We start from the raw sequence: 16,981 nt of genomic DNA, 5'->3' as shown, positions 1-16,981 counted from the left end.
GGGGGCGGGGAGAGCGGAAGGAAGCAGGGAGGGCCAGGGGAGGCAGGCTGGCTTTCAGCCTCCCTCACACCTGCCGGCCCCTCTCTGTGTCCTGACTGAAAGCAGTGCTTACAGATTCTTCTTCCTGAGCAGTGACATATGGTGGCCGCTGAGCCCTGCCTCCCACGAAGAGCCTGAGGAGTCCTCTGGCCCTCCCCTCCCAACACAGGAACTGCCTCTGTAGACTCTGAGCATGGGGAGGGAATTCAGGCAGCCCACCTGTCGCGGGCCAGCTGTCTTCCCTAGAAAGCTCTTCTTTGGGCAGCCCCTGAGATCTGCCCCCCAGGACTCATCACATCAATCTTAGTGGACCTGAGGCCCTCCCTTGTCTTCTGCAGGCCAGCCCTCAAATATCCGAGACACACCATCAGGCTGCCCGAAGCTTCCTCCTCTGGGTGAACAGCCCTCATCCCTAAAGCCATTTCCCTGGGGATGACCCCTGAAATGTCCCCCTGGCTCATGGCAGCCACCTCCAAAGTGAACCCAATGTTCCAGGGAGGCTCCATCCGACCAACTTCTACCTCCCATCATCTGGGAATGTGCCTTTACTCATGCAATCCACATAAAATTGGCTTTTGAGGGCTGCCACTACACCTAAGGTGACCACACCCTCCAGCATGCCTGGGACACCCCTGGTTTACGCCATGATTAAGAGAAGGGCCCCCAGCTCGGATGATAAGTTACTTGGTTACCATGATGCACTCAACGTGTCCCCCCAGCAAAGTCATACATTGAAGCCCCACTCCTCTGTGCGCTGGTGTTTGGAGGGGGGCTTTGGGAGGTGATTACAGTTGGATGAGGCCATGGGGGGTGGGGCCCCTGTGATGGGATAAGCGCCCTAATCAGAGTCACAAGAGAGCTTGCTTCCTGCCTCGGCTTCCCGCCACGTGAGGGCGCGATGTGAAAACTACCGTCCACGGTCCAGGAGACAGCCCTCACCGGAACCTGACTGTGCCGGTCCCCTGGTCTTGGACTCCAGCCTCTGGAGCTGCAAGGACCACGTATCTGTTGTTTCAGGCTCCCCAGTCCGAGGACTAAGACAGTCCTCCTAATCACACGAAACTCACCATCAATTAAAACCTCTAAGTCTTCCTCCTCTTACACCCATCCATTTAGTATTTCTGGACCCAAGAGCAAGATTTTACATTAATTCTCATTAAGTGTAGTTAAATCTCAACTATGCTTCTAGCCAGTAGACCAGGTAATCTATTGCTTAATCCTCTCAGCTCCAGACTGACTAGAATCTGATCACTATGCCTATGATATGCTCACGTAAATCACCGATAAACATCATCACTAGGATAGGGTTGAGAGCAGAGCCTTGTGGCATACCCCTAAGGACATCTTGGGAGCCAGCATTCTTTGGAGGTAGTCATTCAGACAATTCTGAAAGCACCCAACCATAACGCTATCCAGTCCTTGATTAGAAGAGAGGATGGTCAGGCTGGGCCTAATTAAGGAGGTGATCTGTAGGCCAATCTGGAGGAGTGAAAGTCTCTCCTGGGAGAAGGAGCCCAAGGCAGAGGCCCTTTCATGGGATGTGCCTGGCTATTCAGAGAATGGGCAAGGTGGCCCAGGAGCTGGAGTCATGAGAATGAGGGGGAGCTGTAGGAGAGGCGGTCAGAGGAGTGATGGGGCCAGATCACATGAGGTCTTACATGGGAGGGTATTGTGAGGACTTTGCCTTTCTCCAAGAGAATGGGGAGCCATAGGAGGATTTGAGCAGAGGAGGGGCACAGTCCAATTTAGACTTTAAAAGCATCATCACCACCTCCAGTAGCACATTCCTTAAAAAGATGGGGAGGGCCAGGTGTCTAAGGAGGAACACCTCAAGATCACCTCCACTCACCCTGAAGATTTCTTCAGAGCCAGTGCCCACGGAGAAGTGGGGATGACTTCTTGGCCTGATTAGCAGTCCTCTCCTACCCTTCCGACCTTTATCAAGAGACATGTGGTGTGGCTTTGATGATGCTGAGGTGGGGGGACCCTGGATCTGGCATCACTCAGACCTGGGCTCCAATTCCAGCTCTGCTGACTCACTGTGTGGCTTTGAGCAAGTCATTCAACCTCTCTGAGCCTCAGTTTCCTTTTTGGCAAAGTGAGGATAACAACTTTACCTTTCAGGATGGTGACAGGGCTTCAGAGTCACTGAGGTGACAGGCCTGGTGCACAGGAGTGTTTGAGAAACGATCAGCATTATAGACCCAATCAGGGGAAATCAAGGAAGGGGAGGCAAGGGAGCATATGCACTGTGAAGCAGGAGAAAGAAAAACCCAGACTCTGCCAAGCTGCCGGGAAGGCGCTGGGGCCCGGCCAGCCTCGGGGACCCCCCTCAGCATTCTGCAGTGGCCTCTTGCCTGGCCTGGGCGGGGCAGCTGCAGAATTCTGCAGCAGAGACTCCGCTCCTGCCCTCATTCCTGGGTCCCCCTGCTTCCCTCCCCCGCCAGCTCATCGGCAAGGGTCAGTGAGCTGGCAGGCTGGACTCCCAGCAAGGGAGCCGTGGCGATTTCCTGCTGGTTTTGGCAGAGATCACCCATGCTGTGAGCCGAGTCCCAGCAGAGGAACAGCAGAGTAAGTCCTGCGAGATGGAGCTGCAGGGCAAGGGACTATCTGCAGAGGTGAGCTGGCCCTCCACTTTTGAGTGGTTTTCCCTTTGTTCCCACAGACTTGCTGGAGGTGGCCCCAGTGATGGCAGAAACCAAGGACCGCCCCCCCCCCCCCACCGCCGCCCCGGGGGGAATGATGATTTGCTGGAGTATTGGTCTGGTTGGTTCAGCGTATCCCAAGCACTGAGCACAGCACCTGGCGCACAGTAGGTGCTCACGGCACGTGTGCTGACGGGTCCCTGTGCTGCATCAGGCCTGTCCCTTCACAGGAGGATGTGGGGCAGGGGCGGGGCCCTGCCTGTAGTCTGCCCACTGGGGTGGAGGGGGAGGGTGGCGTGGAGAAGTCCACTTAAGGAGTTGGCTTAATGACAAATATTTATTACATAATGTAAAACTTTTCAGAAAAACAATTTTTAAGTTGCTTAAAGCGAGTGTATAGTCGCTCCAGGCTCTAGTGTCTGGTGTCTGCCTGCAGCAGTGGGAGGCAGGAGCTGGGTGGGGTGTGACGGCTTAGGAGAGAAGCAAAGTGCCAGCAAGACCCTGACCGGCTGGAGGGGTCCAGGGGGTGGCCCTGGTGCTCGGGGGAGGGTGGAGGGACCGAGAGGCAGAGGGACGAGTGGCCGGGTCCTCTGTGCTGATTCTTCCTCTCCAGCCATCTTGCCAAGGCCAGCAGGGCCCTGAAGTATAACCACCACATTGCCAGGGACCTCTGCTTTGCTGCGTGGTGAGCATACACAGGCACTGATCTTAGCCATCAGCAGGAATAGAATCCGCCCTCTTCTGGGACCTCCCCCCCCAGAGACCACCTGCCCTTCTGTCAGCCTCCTCGAGGGCCAACAAGATCACAAGGCATCAGGTGTGGGCAGCCAGGCTGGCCTTCCCCCATCGAGGACGGGTATGCAAGTGCCTGGACCTGCACGGGCCTCTCCCATCATGGCTTCTGTCCTGTGAGGATCATGGCAGGGCCTCGCCATCTCCCTTCCCTCCCCTGGAGAGCTCTCCCCGTGCTCTGCTGGGCACGTGCCTTGGGCAGACCTGTCCACCCTGGAGTAGGGGGGGCGACTGTGAAGTCTGAGAGAGAGATGTGTGTGTCTTGCTCTCTGCACCGTGACCTGCCTCCCGCTTCCAGAAACCGGATGATAAATTACTCTGCCCAAGCAGAACATGCCCGGACAAGCCTCCTTTCCAACTGTAATTAATACCCTGGGGAAAACACAGACTCGGGGTTTTTATACTTTCGCACAAACACGCGCGAGTACACAGACTCTGCTTTCAGTTACCCTCCAAACCCCTCTCAAATATTTAATGTCCCGCTTCTTTTGTGGGTAGCACAAAACCACCCAACTGGATATATCCCGAAATCCAAGGGAGGCATCAGGGACCCTTTCCAGTTCCTGTGACACAGAACGTGGGAAGTTGGGAGCTGACTTTCTGGGCCGTGGTGCTCGTGTGGCTGATGCAATATAGCTTTGGCCTTAGCAGAGTCAGAAAGGGCCATGGGCTTGGGTGAACTCTTTGTGGTCAACTTTTTTGGGGATCTCCCCCTACACTTTTCTTTCCATCATGGCAGCCTAACTAATGCACTAGTCCAAACAGATGTGTGCATACAGATCAGAGCGCTCCAAACATCAGATATTCCTAAAAAGGCTCTGCAATTAGTTAGGAACTTTGTAGTCCCATGAAACTAGACAGCCAATGACCTTGACAATGGAAATGCTTTCTCGAAGGAGAGCAGAACCTTCATGGGCCAGAAGGGGTAGAGTCCTCTGTGTCCCATGCTGGTCAGTTGGCTTCTTTGGTGTGGCAGGTGAGGCATCTATGAGAAAGGCTCAGACACTGAAGCTCAAGAAATCCATGCTCTCTTACCAGGAGCATCAACTTTGCTCAAGGGAAATTCTCAGCGTGAAAAGAAACCCTGGATAGCCAGGGCTATGGTCTTGCCACAGCCACTTGCATCGGGAGCCTGGGCAGATCATTTGCCCATCCTAAGCCTCAGTTTTCCCATCTATAAGATGGGTCCTTCTGTGAGGGTCAACGTGTTGGATGTGCTGGTGGCTGTCTGAGGTCTTCGGACAAATAAAGGTAAGAGTGTGTCTCTGTCCATGCCTAGATTGGGAGAGGAGGGTGTAGGAATGGGGATTTGGAAGAGCAAATGGCCTTGGCCTCAATAGGCCCTCCTCCCTGCTTGGTTTCTCCAAGGCCCCAAGCCTCTTGGGGTGAGGAGGACACTGTCCACGGTACGCTGTGATGTGCTTACACAGCGAGGCGGCGGGGAGCTGGGGCTGGTGGGGGCTCCAGTTTTCTGACCTCCCCTCCCACTGAGGTACTATTCCGCTCCATATTCATCAAAATATTCCTGAGAAGAGGTTCTGAGAAGAGATTCTGAGAAGGGGTTCTGCACTTTGTAACCATCTTTCAAGAGCTAAGCTCCTGCTACCGCAGATTCCTCCTCATTGAGGAGAAGGAGGCCAATCTCAAGACAAACAAAACAATGGCATTTGTCTCTGTACTCAGACCATGTGTTCCCAGGCCTACAAGCCTCAAATCAGAGCTACAAAGGGGAATGGGGACAAGGGCCAGGAATGCACTTGTGCATCCTCGGGGCTGTGTGTGTGTGTGTGTGTGTGTGTGTGTGTGTGTGTGTGCACACGCGTGCGCGCGCGTGCGTGCATGCACGTCTCCAGACAGGCCTCCTGGTCACTGTACATGACAGGATCTGTGTTTAAACAGGAAGAAGGTTCCATTTCCAGTCAAGATGGAGAAATAGGGACTGACTTATTCTCCCACCTGGCACAAGAGCAAACAACTCAGGAATGGTTTCAAGACACAGGACAGCAGAAAAGGAAGCACTGAGAGGCGGGAAACCATGGAGGGGAGCCCCCATGGCTCACGGTGTGCAGAGCTTCCAGGCCAAGATGCAGGGACCCCAAGTCAAGTCCAGTGAGCTCCCTGAGCTGAGGAGTCAGGGATGAGAGTCCGGGGACACCAAGATGGCTGGACTTGTACAACAGAGAACTGGACAAGAGAGAGCTAGAGAGCTGGACGGAGGGAGACCCTGGAAAACCACAGAGGGTCCCAGGAGTGTTCAGCTGAGTCCTGATCACCATGCATTGGAGGAAAAGCCCTGACGCTCAGGAAAGGACCACATGAAAGGATTATGGGAAATGGTGCTCATGCACATGGGGCCAGGAAAAGTGCGTGTCCCCACCTGACTGACTGGAACCCTTCACGGTTCATGGAGCAAAAGGTAGAGTGTTCAGAGGGCCTTGCCTTGGTAGTGGGATTATCTGACCTAGACTAACCATGGCTCAGGCCCATCTAGCAAATCTTAGAAGTAAGATATGAGAGAAGGGGATCAAACTGTATCCAAGTAATTGAACCATGTCCCAGAACAAAACTCAAGAATGTTTATAGGAATAAAAGTAGCCAGCACCCCACGAGGTAGAATTTCAATGTCCAGCATCCAATCAAAGATTACTAGGCATGCAAGAAATGAGGAGAAAAATCAATCCTTTGAAACTGACCCAGAACTGACACACGTTAGAATTAGCAGACAAGGACATTAACACAATTATAACTATATTCTACGTGTTCCAGAAATTAAGTAGAGACATGTAAGATATAAAAAAATGTGCAAATTAAACTTGTAGAAATATAAACTACAACGTCTGAAGTAAAAAAAAAAAATATGTTGGATGAAATTAATGGCAGATTAAACACTGCAGAAGAAAATATTAGAAGGAACCAGAAAACAGGACACACTTTGTACAGAGGAACAAAGAAGGGAATGACAGCAAGCTTGGAAACCATGGGAGCCAGGAAGGCCCTGAACCTTTGTAGCATTGAGAGAAAAAGCACCTGTCAACTCAGACCTCTACATCCTGCAAAAATGTCTTCCAAAACAAAGTTGAAATAATGACTTTTTCAGACATACAAAAACTGCAAAACTGTATCCCCAGTAGATTGGTGCTGTAAGAAATACTGAAGGGAGTCCTTTGGATAGAAGGGAAATGACACCAGATGGAAATATGGATCCACAAAAAGGAATAGAGACCACCAGAAATGGGAGCTATATGGATAAACATAGGAGATTTTTTTCTTATTACTTAAATCTCTTTAAAATACAACTATCTAAGCAAACAAATAAAAATAACATTGTGTTGTAAGGTTTATAACATATGTATATAAGGCCAGGAGGGAGAAATTGAAGTATGATTATACTGCATGTGAAGTGGATTAACATCATTTGAAGGTAGACTGCAACCAGCTTAAAAACCCCATGAGCTCTAAAGCAACCATCAACATAAAAAAACAAAGAGCTATAACTAACAAGTCAAGAATGGAATATAATACGGAATACAATAATTTTAAAAACTCAATTCAAAAGAAAACAAAAAAAAGGGAAAAAGGATATAAAGAAAAATAGGAAAACAACAACAACAACAAAAACAGTGAGTGATAGACTTGCGTTAAGTTCGAAAATCAACCAATCTAATCCATCAAATTAACAAGCTAAAAAACAAAAAGCATCCAATCATTTCAATAGACACAGGAAAAGAATTTAACAAAATTCAACATCCATTCCTAATAAAAACCAATAAAAACCCTCAGCACACTGGCGATAGATTAGGGATGAAAAGGAATCTATGAAAAACCTACAGCTAACATCGTAATTAATGGTCAAGGAATGACTTTCTCTTTACTGTCAGGAACAAAACAAGGACATCTACTCTCATAACACTTCTATTTAACAGTGTACTGGAGGTTCTAGCCAGTGGAACAAGGCAACAAAAAGGAATAAAAGACATCCAGATTGGAGAGGAAAAAGGAAAACAGTCTTTGTTCACAAATAACATGATCCTCTGCAGAAAATATGATGAAATCTACAAAAAAATCTACTAGAACTAGTAGGTAAGTTTGGTAAAGATGCAGGGTACAAGATCAATATGCAAAAAATTTAAAAAATTTCTATACACTAGCAACAATCAGAAATTGAAGGAAAAATACCATTCAAAGTGGCATAAAAATAAAAATACTTAGGGTAAGTTTGACAAAAGACGTGCAAGACCCATATCCTGAAAAGTACACATCGTTGATGAGAGAAATTAAGGAAGTCTTAAATAAATGAAGATGCATAACTTGTTTATGAGGCAGAAGACTCAGTATTATTAAAATATAAATGATGCCGCCGTTGATCTACAGATTCAGTGCGGTCCTGATCAAAATCCCGGTAGGCTTTTTTTCCCCCTACAATTCACATGCTGATCCCAAAATTCATATGGAAATTTAAGGGGCCTGGGCGCCTGGGTGGCTCAGTCAGTTAAGCATCTGGCTTCAGCTCAGGTCATGATCCCAGGGTCCTGGGACTGAACCCCACATCGGGCTCCCTGCTCAGCGGGCAGCCTGCTTCTCCTCCCTCTGCCCCTCTCCCCCCGCTCATGCTCTCTCTCCCACTCTGCTCCATCTCTCTGTCAAAAGATAAATAAAATCCAAAAAAAAAAAAAGGAAATTTGAGGGGCCTAGAATAGTCAATACAATTTTGAAAAGCAAGAACAAAGTTGGAGGGTTAACATTACCTGATTTCAAAACTTGTTATAAAGTTACAATAATCATGAGAGTGGGGTAGGACCTCAAGACAGACTATATATAGATCAATGGAACCGAAAGTGGACCCACACATATATGACAACTGATTTTTGCAAAGGCAATTCAAAGGAGAAAGGACAGTCTTTTGAATAAATAAAACTGAAATCAACACACAGATTCAGTGCAGAAAAATAAACTTCAATCCATACCTTGTACCATACACAAGAAGGAACTCAAGATAAACCAGAGACTGAAATACAAAATCTAACACCCATAAAATGTCTAAAAAAAGTACAGGAGAAGAAAATCTTTGTGACCTTGGATCAGGCTAAGATTTCTTGGATACAACATCAGAAGTATGATCTATAAAGAACAAATGGATAAACTAGAATTTATCAAAATTTAAAACATTAGTTCTTTAAAAGACACTGTTACAACAGTGGAAAGACAGATGAATTAGGAGGAAATGTCTGCAGAGCATGTACCTATAGGGAATTGTACTCAGTATATATAAAGCACTCCCCAAACGCTACAATAAGACAGATACCCAGTAAAAAACAGGCAATGGTTTGAACAGACACTTCACCAAAGATGATGGACGTCAAACAACCCCATGAAAAGATGCTCAGCATCACTCATCATCAGGGAAATGCAAACTAGACCACAATGAGATACCACCCCACGCCTGTCATAATGGCGAAAATCCCCACAGCCAACAACGCCGAGGATTGGAGAGGATGTATAACAGCAATCCCCACACGTGGCTGGTAGGCGTATGACGTGGTGGAACCACTTTGGAAAACAGTTTGACATTTACTTTATGCTCACCAGAAAATCCAGCCATTTCTACCCAAGAGAGAAGGCATGTGTCTCTACAAAGATTTGTGCAGCAATGCTCTCAGCAGCCTTATGTGTAATGACCAAAACCTGGAAACGACCTGGCATATTTCCAGGGATGAATGGAGGAATACCCTGTGGTGCCTTCGGAGCACGGAATACCACTCAGCAATAAAAAGGCATGAACGCACACCGTGACCTGCGTGAGTCTCAGAATACACATGCTTAGTGAGAGAAGCCCACCAACAAAGAAGAGTACATCTGGTGTGATGTTAAATGTCTAGAACTCCAGGGAATACAAACCATTCTAGAGCGACAGGATGCAAATCAGCATTTGCCTGGAAGGGGGCCTGGAGAGCACAGAGGAAGAGACGAAGGGCCCAAGGAAACTTCTGGGGGTGATGGATACGTCCAGCATCTGGACTGTAACAATGACGTCATGGCCATAAACGTGTCAAAACTTACCAAATTGCACACTCTATAATACGCATAGTTGATTGTATGTGCATACCTCGGTAAAGCCGTTTAAAAAACAAATGTGCAAGAATCTGAGCTTGCAAGCCAGACAAATCACATCATCCCTTAGAGGGTGGAGGCCTTAACCTACAAACAGATTCACCCGAGGCCTCCTTTGGTCGCTTCCCCGGAAAATTAAACTCTGTTTACAAAATGGCACATATCAAGGAGGCTGCCTTGCAAGGGCAGACCGTTTTGATGAACGTGAGGCTGATGCGGTACCCTCTCTTCATCTCCGCCCACTTAGAACTGAATTGAACAATGACAGACAGGACAGCCACTCCCAGGGCACCCTGTCATGCACAGGAAGAGGAGACCTGAGCTCTGCTTTGCTGTCCCCATCCCACCAGTGAGTGGAGCTTGAGCTGCCCCCTCCCCGAACCCATGTGGCCCCGCGGTGACCGACTTCCTGGACAGAGCTCCCTAGCCATTTGGGCAATGCCCACTTTTGAGGCACGGGTGTGCCTGGGGCAAAAACAATACAAAAGAGGTCACCAAAAGAAATCTCCAGTGTTTGGCTCAGGAGGACATCAGACTCTGCCGCCTGACAGCTTCACATTGCGCTTCTGATCTGTGGACAACTCTTGGCTGTCCTTGTGCACAAGGCCTGAGAGCCAGGAGCCCGGGAGGGGAAGCCGGCTGGGGGCCCAGGGTTAAAAATACATGGCAAACCTGCATTTTCTCATTTGTTCACAACAAACATACATTACTTCTATGATAAAATTTTCCCCCAAAGTAAAATTTGCAAGTGAATTTGCAGAGGGGATCGGCGGCAGGCGGGTGATGAAGGCTTGGCTGCGAGGAGCACGTGGACCGAAGGCTGGGGTCAGGAGGGTCCAGTGCGCCCCCATGAGGGTGACCACTGGGAAACTGAGCCCATTCCACAGCCTATCCCCGAGGAGACCAGGCCAGGCGGGGACACGGACACCGGGTTCTGAAGGCCTCACAGTCCGAGAGACATGCAGCTGCGGGCCGAGTGGGGGGCGCGGGGGTGGGGGTGGGGAGGGACTGCTTCTCTGGCTGGTGGGAGTTGTTAAGCAACGTTGCTCATGAACGCATTCCTGTGCTCTCCTTTCCCTCCTGGCTCCTCTGGCCCCCAGTCCTGCCTTCCCCGCACAGCTGGGGCTGGTGCTTTGGGGGACAAGAGAGATGTCATCGACGACGAGGTGCTAAACAAGCCAAACCCTCCATCCTCTGCCCCCAAGCCGCCCCCCGCCCCCACAGCGAGCAGGAAGCCCCAGAAACCCCCGGCATTCATCGTCAGCAGCTCCCAATATGTTCAACATGCTCACATCTGTCAAAAACTATTCAGGAAAAAAAAAGAGAAAGTCTTTATACCTTTTATTCAGCCAATTTTTCCCGAGGCACTGTGGGCTCTCTAAGAAAAGAAGAAGAGAGAGGAGAGAGAATTACAATCAATGTTGCCACCGCGCATCTGGTTGCTGGCTGCTATTTGCTCACTGACTAGTCAAGTCTGGAGGAGGAGGGAGCGTTGCCTCCCCCGGAGCCAAGGAGACTGGCCCGGAGAAGCCCGTCCCCGTCTGCACCTGGAGCGTGGCTGGGAGCCCACGTTCCGTTTAACAAAGACAAAGGAAAACAGGACACCGTGGGCCTGCGGTCCAGATTTTCCTAATGCATCGTCTCTGTCACTGGGATATTCTGTTTTCTCTCTCTCTTCCGTTGGCCCCAAACTCAGAGTGACCCCTTTCTTCTTCTTCTTCCCCACCCCACCTGGTTCTGAGGTTACCCACACATGGAGACTTTGCAGACTACGAATGGCGGCATTTAATCCCAACCTGGGCCCTGCCCCGTCAGTCGGCACGGATTTATCCCCGCCTCCCAAGGGTCACTCTGTATGGGGTCATGGCATGTAGATCGATTTTAATATTAGTCAAAGCTTAACATGAAGAAAAGCAGACGGGCTACTCTTGCTTAAAGAGAAGTAAGAGAATCCTAATCCGACAAACACATGATTTCCTGCCCCTTCCTCCGAGGGCCCTTCAGAGACTAGAAACAAGGGGTGTGTGCGTGTGGGCACGTGTGCGTCATGTGCTTTTTTCTGGACTTAAATGTTCCTTATTTATGTTAATAACGTTTCAGAATTTTTTTTTAAGATTTTTATTTTTAAGTAATCTCTACACCAAACGTGGGGCTTGAACTCACAACCCCGAGATCAAGAGTCAGTAACATGCTCCACCGACTGAGCCAGCTGGGCACCCCTAATGTTTCATAATTTTATGTGCACATATTGCGCACATCTTTTTTAATTGTGGCAAAATTTACCATTTGAACCATTGTCAAGTGTACAATTCAGTGGCATTAAGTCCAGTCACATTGCTGTGCAACCACCGTCTGGTTCTAGAACTTTCCATCACCCCAAAAGAAAACTGCACACTCATTAAGCAGCCCCTCCCTCTTCCCCTCTCCCCACTGTGTGCATGTGTTTTAAACTTATCATAAACAGGATAAAAGCAAGCGAAAAGTCTCTGGAATCCAAAGGCAATCAGAGTGGGCCTCTTTCTTGAGATGGAGAAACAGCACGGTCATTACCGCCATCAACATCGCCACAAAGAGCAGGTTGCCCCTGTCATGTGCTTTGCACGTTCTATGCACCAGGCCCTTGACAACTATTGCCTCATTCGGCCCTTGTAACCCTAAGGAGCGTGCGCCAACTTCTGTCCCCCTTTTTCAGATGAGAATACGCACAGATTTGGCTAAGCAGTGGTGCCCCCAGTTGTGGGGACACCTGGCTCCCTGGCAGGTCCCCGCCCCCCCCCCCCCGTCACCCCCTGGTGGACAGCACCCTTCTCCGCAGGAAAGGAGCATTTAACTCCGTAGAGCCTGCCCTGCATGCTGTTGGAGTTTGTGCGAATCACAGTGGCTGCATTTCCCAATCTCCCCTCCCCGGCCCGCCCTGCACCCCCCTCACCCCCTGGGCTGCAGCAGAGCGGGCTGTGGGCCACGGCGCGGGGCGATCTTTTATGACGCGGTGGGGAGGCCCTCATTGAGGTGGCCTGCCGCAGCCTGTTTGTTGATCGGCAGTTTCCCTCTCCAGCAAAAAGGCAAGAACAACTTCTGGCACGTTTCCACGGGCGGCTCACAGAGCGACTGTGAGGAGGGGCAGATGGGAGGGGAAGGCCCCGCCAGATGAGGAAGGCGCCCTCACACAATGAGATGGATTGAATCAATCAACTCGCATCAACCGCTGCTTTCAGTTGATTTGGGGGTTTTCTTATTGTTGACTTTTTTCTTGGTTTCTTAAAGTCAGTTTTCCTCCCAATTCAATTCAATTTAGTTCCATTTAATTCAATCCATCCAGCCCTGGTGAGCAAACAGCCCAGAGTGCACAGCTCGGGAGCTGGGTGAGACGAGTCCGCTCCTTGGCCCTGCGGGAGGCTCTATCAGGGCTAGCCTGGGGGTTTGGGGTAGAGCGCTGCTCCGGCCCTGCCCTGCGCCCCTCCCTCCCTCTCCCACGTCCTCCTCCGCGTCCTCTGTTCTCCAGGCTCTGTGCCCAAGCTGCAAATCTCCTGCAAGTGCCGGGGACGCTCTGGAATTCCCAGCCAGGCAACATCAGCGCAGGTCAGAGCTGGTAGGGCATCCCCATCCCTACCCGCCTGTCCTGATCTCCAGCCACCCCTAACAGCCTTGGAGTTCCCCAAAATGTCCCCCGTTGTCACCAGCGTCCTCATTTGGTCAGAGCGAAAATATCTGGTATGAATACCAGTGTTACACCTGCTTGGTCCCTGTCCGGAGACTCAGAGGGCTGGGACCCGTGTCCATCTCCAAAGAGCCTCTGTGTTTCCAAAAATCCAGAGCCAGAGGGACATCTGGAAGGCCTGCTGAGCCTAATGCCTCCACCATTCGTGGCCCACGAGGGTCCAGCCTGTTTTCCCAGCACTTCAGGCCAGGAGTTCCCCTGGCCCCTCCTTGTCCTCTGTTGGGGTACGGAATCCCCGGGGTAATGGGGCTCTCCCCCACACCTCATTTTGTGGAAGAGAAGCAGCTCCCGTTTGGACCCACTCCTGCTGTGGCCCGGCCACCCTCCAGGTGTGAGCCAGACAAGGACAGGTTGCCCCAGGTGGGGCCTGCCTTGCATTTCTGGTATGAACATTGGCGTCCTACTGTCTTCTGCTCCGTCATGTCGCTGACCCCGCCCCACCACCCGCGCTCGGGGCGAGGGAGGGAGAGGGAGCGAGGCGCCTGGGGCCCTGCTGATGACACCCCAGGACAAGCTCGTGGGTTGGGAAATATGGAGCCGGTTCTCAGCCTCACTGTTAGCAAACACTGCTCTCCGCTGCTCAGCAGGATAATCAATTATGGTGATTTTTGCCTGGCTGATCAGGTTTCTAGAGGGACACAGCTCATTAGGCCAGGGGTGCTGACTTCCCCAAGTGCGCTTGTGGAAAGAGCCTTCGGCGAAGTCCAAACAGAGCAAGGCGCAACGACTGAGCTCAGAGGGTCTTCACCCAGCCCACCCCCATCGCAACAGCCTCCATGCAAAGTCTGTGGAGCCACGAGAGGGGGCGGTGACTCAGCTTGGGGGGCCCTGGTGGGCGTGGACTCATGCAGAGTGGGGCTGCTCTCCACCTGCAGGGGTGGGAACTCCCTTGGTCCAGCTCGGCCGCCTCCCACACTTGACCTCACACCCTACGTGCAGAGCCCGGCACGCAGCTGCCCTACAGAGGAGGCAGTGCATGTTGGCTGAATGAATGAAGGAACCAGACAGTGAGCGTTTGCCTCCAGGGACCCGAACTGCACTACTGTCGAAGAAGGGATCGGGTCCTTCTAAAGTGCTCTTTGCTCCTGGGGATCCCCGTTGTAGATGTGACTCACCCCCCCCCCCACCACGGAGACCATCTCCCCATCTCCCTGCCTGCTTGCTTCTGCTTTACACCTGCGCCGACCAGCTCCCAGCACGCGACCGAACCCGTGGCCTCAGTCTAGGCCCCTGCGTGCTGACCCCGCGGTGGGCTCTCCTTTGCAAATCTCCTCTTCAAGAGCACTTGCTCCTCTCTCGACTCAGCTCCATCCAGATGACCCAGGGGACCCCGGTGACCCTACTTCCTTCTGTCCATAAAACGTTCTGTCCTCCAGAGATTAAACTGCTGCCCACCTGTCTGGCCTTCATCATGCCAAGAACACATGTCCACGAGTAAGACCAGTTTTTAGTGTGGATAATGCCAAACAATTGGCCAGAAAACCTCTCCTAAGTTTGTAGCACAGACCCTTCCCTCGTGACGGCTCCCTGCTAGCTGCCGCCGTGGCACCCCAGGTGGACACAGACTCACCCCGCCGTGGGCAGGAATGGAGAGAGCTGGACAAAGCAGAACAAGTATTCGTGGCGGGTTGTGACTCGTGTTTGCTGAGGGGCCTCTCTCGTCACCGTCTTGCCTCTGATTTACTGAGCAACTCTGATGTGCCAGACACTGAGGGTGCGTGGCAAACCCCACGGCAGTCCCACGAGGCAGGCGTTATTGACCCTGATGTCTGGGGGAGAGAAGAGGCCGTCGTCACACGTGCATCCTGCTCTGAGCCTCCCGCAAGAATAAACGAGTCAGCTACAGTGCGCGGCTCTAGGGCGAAGGGGAAGCGGCCTCTCCTTGCAGTGAGGTCCAGGAGGGCAATGCTGGCAGACGCTGAAGGGGTAGGCACATGGCCGGAGACCACAGACCCATTTTTGCAGGAGGAGGCTCGGGTGTCTGGAGCAGGGAGAGGGAGTCTTCCTGCGAAGACACAGGGTCCTCATCTGCTGGGCTGCCGTAACAAAGTGCCCCAGCCTGGGTGGCTTGAACGGGGCCAGAGGCAGGAGGCCCAAGGTCAGGGTGCCGGCAGACGGGCGTCCCGGGAAGAGCCTGCTTCCTGTCTTCCCACTGACCTCATAGGGCAGGCACAGAGTGAGCTCTCGTGTCTCCTCCTCCAAGGCCCTTAATCCCATCACAGACGCCGCCCTCACCACCTCAGCTAAGGCCCCCCAACACCATCACAGTGGGGGTTAGGATGTCGGCCTGGGCATCTGGGGGACACGCTCAGTCAGTCCGGGGCACCCAGAGGGCCAGCGCACATGCTGGGCTTTGCTCCGTCTGCGTTTCCCCGAGTGTGAGTGCCGGCTCTTGGGGACAGTCAAGGCAGATTTTCTTTGGCAGTGCCAGGAAGGGCCTTGGGGGCCCCCTGCCCACCTAGGTGGTGGCCCTGCCCCCTGGGGGAGGGGCAGGGCCATGTTGGGGGGCTTGGGGTGGCTGTACGAGGTCTGCCCGCCGGCTGGTGCTCCTGCCGTCTCACCTGGGATTTTGTTAAATGGCCTGTTTCGTGCTCTAAGGGGAATTGGAGGTGAAGGGCGCAATTTTATAAATAAAAAATTAACTGTGGGTGGCTTAAACATGACTTTTGATGATGAAGATCATGATGGCACGGCCACTTCAATTTAAAGGTTTTTTTTTTTTTTTCCCCCTTCTGAAAAGAAATTCACCTTTGGAGAGGAGAGAGGGGGGAGAGGAGGGAAGGGAAGGAGGGGAGGGGAGGCCAGCTAGCTCATGTCTCAGAGGCCTCAAGCTGCTGCAGGAGAGGCTGGGAAGTTCTAGTAGGTTCTGGCTATCAGCCTGGCTGCAGGAGCGACCTTGGGTTCTGGGCACACAGCCCACTCAGGCCTGAGGGAAGGGTCCCCACCCCCCACTATGGGCCTCCACAGGGGGCAGGGCAGGACTGCATTTGCTCTGTGCTTGGAGAGGCCCAGGAAGCCTGGTGGGGCTCAGGGCCCACCTGCCAGAGTGCCCCACCTAGGTCCCCCCAGGCCCCTCCAGTGGGGGCAGGGCGCACCCCAAGCTTTACTCGCCTCTGCCCGCAGGGACAAACCCCGGGCCCTGTCATCACAGCTATGCTGACACCCTGTGCACGTGGGCAAAGGCAGGTAAAGCCCACCTGGCGGATTCGCGAGCCTCTGGCCTCAGCATCTGTGTGAACCCTCCCATCTCTTTGTTCCCCAGGCCCTGCTTTCTCTGACCTTCTGTGACCAGCTGGCTCTCCTGGCTGCACTGGGCTTTGTAACAACCTGATGAATGCCAGGCCCAGCCTGGTGGCCCCTGTGCGGCCTCAGCCCGGAGCTCATGCCATAGAAGAGGCTCTGTCTGGGGGGGTGGGTCTGCGGGCACTGTGCCCTCGGTGGGGGGGCGTGGGGAAGAAGCTTCCGTGCGTTAGCTGAACTCAGCACAGACCTGGGAAGGGAAGTGAGCCCACTGGCTACAGGACAGGTGACCGTCCGCAGCCAAGGGGCACTGACAGCATCCAAGGTGTCCACGGGCATTGCTGCGTATCACCCTCCTGCTCCTGGATCAGCCTGGTGTAGAAACTGAGGCCCCAAGGTCCCTAAGGCCGACACCATCCAGAGGCCCTGCTGTGGACGT

General features: G+C 52.1%; 1 protein-coding gene across 3 annotated transcripts in view; it reads right to left on the bottom strand.

Annotated features, from left to right (window-relative positions):
- The window catches only part of RBFOX3 (RNA binding fox-1 homolog 3), a 142,633-nt gene that overhangs the window by 110,524 nt on the left and 15,128 nt on the right, over nucleotides 1–16,981 (bottom strand). For all 3 annotated transcript variants that reach the window (XM_028112743.1, XM_028112745.1, XM_088028105.1), the window contains exon 2: nucleotides 10,923–10,962. The gene's annotated coding sequence lies outside the window, so the exon portion shown is untranslated. The remainder of the gene's footprint in view (nucleotides 1–10,922; nucleotides 10,963–16,981) is intronic.

Source organism: Eumetopias jubatus, unplaced genomic scaffold, assembly GCF_037043125.1.
Source record: "Eumetopias jubatus isolate StellerSeaLion01/CBP00866 unplaced genomic scaffold, mEumJub1_p1.0 scaffold_10, whole genome shotgun sequence".
NCBI lineage: Eukaryota > Metazoa > Chordata > Mammalia > Carnivora > Otariidae > Eumetopias > Eumetopias jubatus.
Note: the sequence above shows the minus strand (reverse complement) of the source record. Positions and strands in the feature narration are given on the sequence as shown.